Source organism: Orycteropus afer, unplaced genomic scaffold (assembly GCF_000298275.1).
Source record: "Orycteropus afer afer isolate SDZICR_OR568_19922 unplaced genomic scaffold, OryAfe1.0 scaffold00044, whole genome shotgun sequence".
Lineage (NCBI taxonomy): Eukaryota > Metazoa > Chordata > Mammalia > Tubulidentata > Orycteropodidae > Orycteropus > Orycteropus afer.
In genome coordinates, this window is record NW_006921631.1 from 16110697 (window position 1) to 16117005 (window position 6309).

Genomic DNA, 6309 nt, shown 5'->3' on the forward strand with positions numbered 1-6309 from the left:
TGATGCTGAGTGAAATAAGTCAAGCACAAAAGGACAAATATTGTATTAGTTCATTATTGTAAAAAGTCAAGGAAAGATTTATATATGGAAAGAAACTTTGTTGGTTACTAGGGGTGGGAGGGGAAGGGAAGGAACACTGCATAAATAAAAAATAAAAAAAAGAAAAAGAAAATAAGCACCATGAAAGATAAACTGGAGATAGGAAGAAAATATTTTCAATACACATAAGACAAAGTATTACTTTCAATTTATATTTTAAAACTCTAAAATCAATGAGGGGAAAAAAAGTCATAAACACAATAGAAAAAAATTATATTAAAAAATGAAAATGGGTAATAAACATATAGTAAGATACTCAACTTGATTTATAGGCATGAAAATGCAAACTAACAAGACACTATTTTTCCCTCACCAGTGTATTTGTCAGGAATATTTGATTACAATGAACAATCTCTGTTGTTGTTGTTATGTGCCGTCGAGTCGGCCCCGACTCATAGCGACCCCTCCTTGGGTTTCCGAGGCAGTATCACTACGGAAGTAGGATTGCCCAACCTTCCTTCCGAGGAGTGGCTGGTGGGTTTGAACCACCAGCCTTCTGGTTAGCAGTCAAGTGCTTTAGCCACTATGCTACCAGAGCTCCCGAACAATCTCTAGAAACCTGCCAATATTCCAAAGTTTGGATATTTGAAAGCACTCACCACACTGACAGTGTACTAACATAAGTCTTTTATTTAAAAACACAACAGAAAGAGTGCAGACAAACATTGTGGGTCCAAGATATTCTATGGGAAAGTTCCCCCAAGTCCTTATTGGCATTGGGTCTTATTTGCACTCTGTCTATGGACTGAACCAGCAAGATCTGTGCAAGGAATCTTGGCTATGGAAATGTTCAAAGCAGAAATTCCCAGAGGGGTTTTTATGCTCCTCTGGCTACATAATCAAGCCAGGCTACCTAATTGATTGGCTTGTTGAAAAATTATCAGTAAAGAAACCGACCCTGGATTGTCAGGGAAGTTTCAGACTTTAAAACAGCACATCATAAACTCCACTGCCCTTATCTTAGCCAAGAATAAAACCCAGACACCCAAGCATCACCAGGGAATGAGATAGAGATTTTCCAGTCAAGTGGTAAATCAATTCAGCTTTCACATGACTTCAGGTTACAAAGGGAAATTTTTGAAAGAACATAGCTAGCTGACAGAAGAGAAAGGAAAGTTAAAGGACCTCAGGAACTATAGGAAACAGGGCAGTGCCACTGGTATGAATGAACGTCTTCTGCTTTCAGTCTTAGTGTCACTCTGCTCAAGGTTTAAGTTCCAGAGCAAACAGCACCTGATTGGCCCAGCTTATTATACTCTGTCCTGGAATCAGAGGTAAGGTCAGCCAACATAAACACATGGACTGAGAATGGAAGTGGCACTCTTTTGCCAAAGGAAACTCAGAGCTCTGTTACTAGAAAAATGGGAACTTATTCTGGACAGAGAACAGTTACAAAGTCCATTATAATCAAGTTGGCAAAAATTTTAAATGCCAAATATTGGCAAGGGTGTCAGGAAATAGACCTACAGTACTTCGAGAGGATATATAAATTGCAGTGAGTTACTTAATATGGCCCTTCTAGCCATAATCCTCCATTCAGTAATGTATTATAAATCCTAGTCTCTATGCCTGTGGTTAGGGTCCATTTAGGAGTGAGTTTGTTATGTTAACGAGACAGGATTATGGTGGGATTTATGTTGAGTTCATCATTTATACCAGTGACACTGTCCTGTTTCCTATAGTTCCTGAGATCCTTCAACTTTCCCTTCTTTTCTGTCAGCTACCTATGTTCTTTCAAAAATTCCAAGACCTTACTGCAGGATGTAACTCATGTTACCACCTTTAGTTTTCTTCAAGATACAGTCTGGCATCCAATATATATGAATTATCTGGCAAAGTTCTCTGGCTTGCTCTGGATCCTGTATTTGGCTCTTCTTGGACATCTAAGATGTAACTATTGGTTTCTTCTTGTCCAGAGCAAAGAAGAGTGAAAAAAATCAAAGATACGTGGAAACACTTAGTCCAAAGGACTAATAGGCCATGAAAATCTCAGCCTATATGACCCCAAGACCAGAAAAACTAGATGGTGTCTGGCTACCAATGTCAACCACATGAAAAGGGATCAAAATTGGAGATCCTGGCTAGAGTGGGAGAAAAATGTAGCACAAAACTCAAAATCATAAAAAGGACCAGGCTCACTGACCTGATAGAGACTGGTAAAACCCCTTAGCTCTGGTAGCATAGTGGCTAAGTCACTTGCCTGCTAACCAGACGGCTGGCAGTTCAAACCCACCAGCCACTTCTTGGAAGGAAGATGGGGCAATCTACTTCCGTAGTGATACTGCCTCGGAAACCCAAGGAGGGATCACTATGAGTTGGGTCTGACTCAATGGCATATAACAGCAACAACAACATAGGGTTTCCAAGGCTGTAAATCTTTACAAATTTAGATTGCTCCATCCTCCTCCCATAGAGAAGCTGGTGGGTCTGAACTGCTGACCTTCTGGTTAGCACCAAATGCCTTACTCACTGTACCACCAGAGCTTCCTTACAATTTTATTTGTTCTTAATCTAGCATCATTAAAATCAAGAATTTTAACTGAAGAATGCATTCTGTTTATTCCTATTCAAATATTTGAAGACTTAATAATCCTGGTATATTCTTGATGTATCCTAACTGTTTAATATTATGTTTTAAATTTATTATATGTTACTAAAATTAGTCATTATATTTAGAAATACTTGTATCTAAAGTTTTTATTGACTTTATTATGGAAGTGTTGAAATTTTCTACAAATATTAGAGATAAGTCCCTTGTCTAATACATCATTGCCAAAAAATTTTTCCCAGTCTGTAGGTTATCTTTTTACTCCTTTGATGAAGTCTTTTGGTGCACATAAATGTTTAATTTTTAGAAAGTCTCAGTCATCTGGTTTGTCTGCTGATGTTTGTGCATTTTTAGTTATGATTGACAGTGTATTTATGCCGTGTATTAGGGCCCCTATGTTTGCCCTTATTTTTTCTTTGATGATTTTTATGTTTTCAGGTTTTACATTTAGGTCTTTGATTCATCTTGATTTAGTTTTTGTCTATGATGTGAGATACAGATCCTGTCTAAATTTTCTGCAAATAGATATCCAGTTTCACCACCACCATTTGTTAAAGAAACTATTTTTTCCCCAGTTAGTGGATTTCGGTCCTCTGTCAAAGATCAGTTGTCTATAGGTAGATAATTTCCTTCTAGGTTCTCAGTTCTGTTCCATTAGTCAACATGTCTGTCATCGTATCAATTATCAGTCTGTTTTGACTACTGTGGCTGTCTTATTTCTCTAATGCTGCATTAGCAGAAATAGTTAAAGTGGATGGCTTTAACAAACAGGAATTTATTCTTTTACATTTTAGGAAGCTAGAAGTCCAAATTCAGAGTGTGACTCTGAATCTTGGGGCTGGGTGAAGGCCCCTTGACCTTGGGCTTCAGCCCTGCCTCTTGTTCCAGGCCTACTGGACCTGGAAGCATCTCCTAACTCACATAGTTCCTGGCTGCTGAAGCTGATGAACCCAAGGTCAGCAGGTAAAATGGCACAATCTCAAGATCAGCTGTCAACAAGGCAAGCCACTAATTCAAGTGCAGAAACTTGAGATGAAGATTTGGCCAAATGCATGATCCAAAATGTGCCAAAAAGCTAGGGACCTTTCTCGAGCTTCTCCATATATACTGGTATCAGGCCACACCCCAAAGGTAACTCCCCTTCAACTACTTAGCTGCTCACAGCAGATTCCATCATGGAGTTGGTTACATCACATCCAACCTCTTCATGGGGAATAACTACATACAACTGCCAAGCCACTCAAAACCATGGCCCAGCAAAACTGACACACAACCTTAGCTACCACAAAGGCTGAACAGTAGTTGTGTTACTTTTAAGATTCCAATCAAGTCTTTCACTTTTAAAAATTATTGTTATAAGTTAACCATGGTCATCTTTTAAAGTTTGTCATCTATAGAAAAATTATACTTTCCCATTCACTGAAAACACTTGACTAAAATGTTTCAACAAAAATGGATTATATCAGACTGATGAAAAAGACTATAACAATCATTGGACTAAACCAAGAGCTCTAAAACTTTCATGAAAAACTAATGAAGTTTTTAAACTGCTAGTGATCCAAAGTTACATGGAACTAAAATAAACTATGTAAGACTGAATAAACAAAAAGATTACTGTGTGGTTTATATGAAAAGGTTAATATTAAATGTTTTATTTTCTATATTTAAAAATTCTTTTCTTTTCCTTTCTTTCTTTTAATGCAAAAAAATCATCATTGCAATAACTAGTAACATTATGTTGACTACAGGATGTCCTATGGATTAAAGATGTCCTGGCACATGTCAAAGTTTAGACTAAATATATTCAGAATAATTTAAATAATTCTGCCCATGGACTCCAAATAAATATGAAATACCAAATAAATACTAAAATGACTATGATAAAAGAAAAAGATACATATATTTCTTCAAAATCAAATATTCCTCACATCCTTACCACAATACAAAGAGGCACATAAGCCATTATTAAAACTAATTGTTAAATTTAAATCTTAACAATCCTGTTCCTTCCTTAACTGATGTTGTACTTCATTAAAAATCCTTCTCATTGTTTTTCTGATTACAAAATTCTATATCTGCCATACTTAATTCAGCTTTAAAAGAATATTTTTCACAGATTAAAGTAATAATGACCAAAAATCAAATCCCCAAAATCTGCCTAACATTGCTCCAGAAGAATATGTGTATTGAAAAACACAACTTGGAAAACTTACAAACAAAAACTACAGCCCACACCTGGACTATCCAACCCACAGGAAGACGCAAACTGAAATTCCAACAGCCTGGTAATCAAAAGCAGACAATATGTTAAGTGGACAACTTTTCCCAAAACCTCCAAATCAGGCCTATATAACACACAGCTCCTAACTGAGTTGAACTGTGCTTAAGTAAACTTTCCTATTACTTGTTCCCATGCAAACAATTAATATTTTTTGCAATTTACTTTGTACTAATAGCTATTCTTTTTGTAATTGCCTTTTTGTATTGTTTCTCCTATAATTTAGTGTTTTATCCCAGTTGCTATTTTTATAACTGACTTTAGTACATTATGAAATGAGCATGTACCATTAACTAACACTTCTTGTGCCTCCTAGATAAATATAAAAATAAAAAAGAGCATAAAGAAAATTTACCAGAAATTTATCTAACTCCAAGTAAAAATACAAGTAGCCCTAATAACTGATTTAATATTTTCAGTTAATAATCTAACAACATCAAATCTCAAGTTAGTTCTCTTATTAAAACTCAGCTATTTATACTCCTTATTGTCTTTTTTTTTTTTTTTTGCCTAATCAAATATTTACTGTATCACCTGACTCTACATCCTAGCACAAGATAACATTTCCTCTTATATTTTAAATAAGTTTTTAGAAAGCATTAGCTCCTGGCTATGGTCTATAATTCAAATTAAAAATCAGTTAACTTTATTATTTATTATTATTATGAAATGTTTACTGAAAGGAATTTGACCTCACACCTTAGTTAAAACTCTCTGGTCTATCAAGTTGTTCCTTCCCCTTCAGCCTTGCTCTGTTCATATCTCCATAACAGAATTACTGAAACAAAGTCTTTAAACAATAACCTGGTGAAAACACCTGTGATGGTGCCTGGCTATCTGCCTAATGACACCTGAGCTTTGTCATTTGTCTGATAGACTCTGAGATCTTAAAAACTTGTAAATAACAGGCAGCCATCTATAATCCTGAGCAAATCCTTACAGAAGAGTTACTCCTTTATAGGGGATCAGAACCTGATAAAATGGATCTGAAAACCAACTCACCTTAAAAATGAAGCTTCTAGCTTAAGCAAGATGAAGACAAAATCCATGTTAAAAGAAAAAAAACTCTTAAGTGTGATCATTGAGTTCCCAAACCATTCATGATCAAAAAGGAGCAGTGAGGAAGAGCATTCTAAAACCTAAGGCACTTAAAAAGACTAAGTCTTCTGAATAAGCTGTAGGCCAAATTCCTTTTTCTTCCTCTGAGACTTACTTCTGCTTCATATGTCACAGGATGGAAAATTTTACAAAATACTGTACAGACACCATCCGATCTGCAACCTATACAAGTATGAGACCAGAAGAACTAGATGGTGCCCGGCTACCACTGTCATCCACTTGGAAGGGATGTAGGAGATCCTGGATAGAGAGGGAGAACAATGTG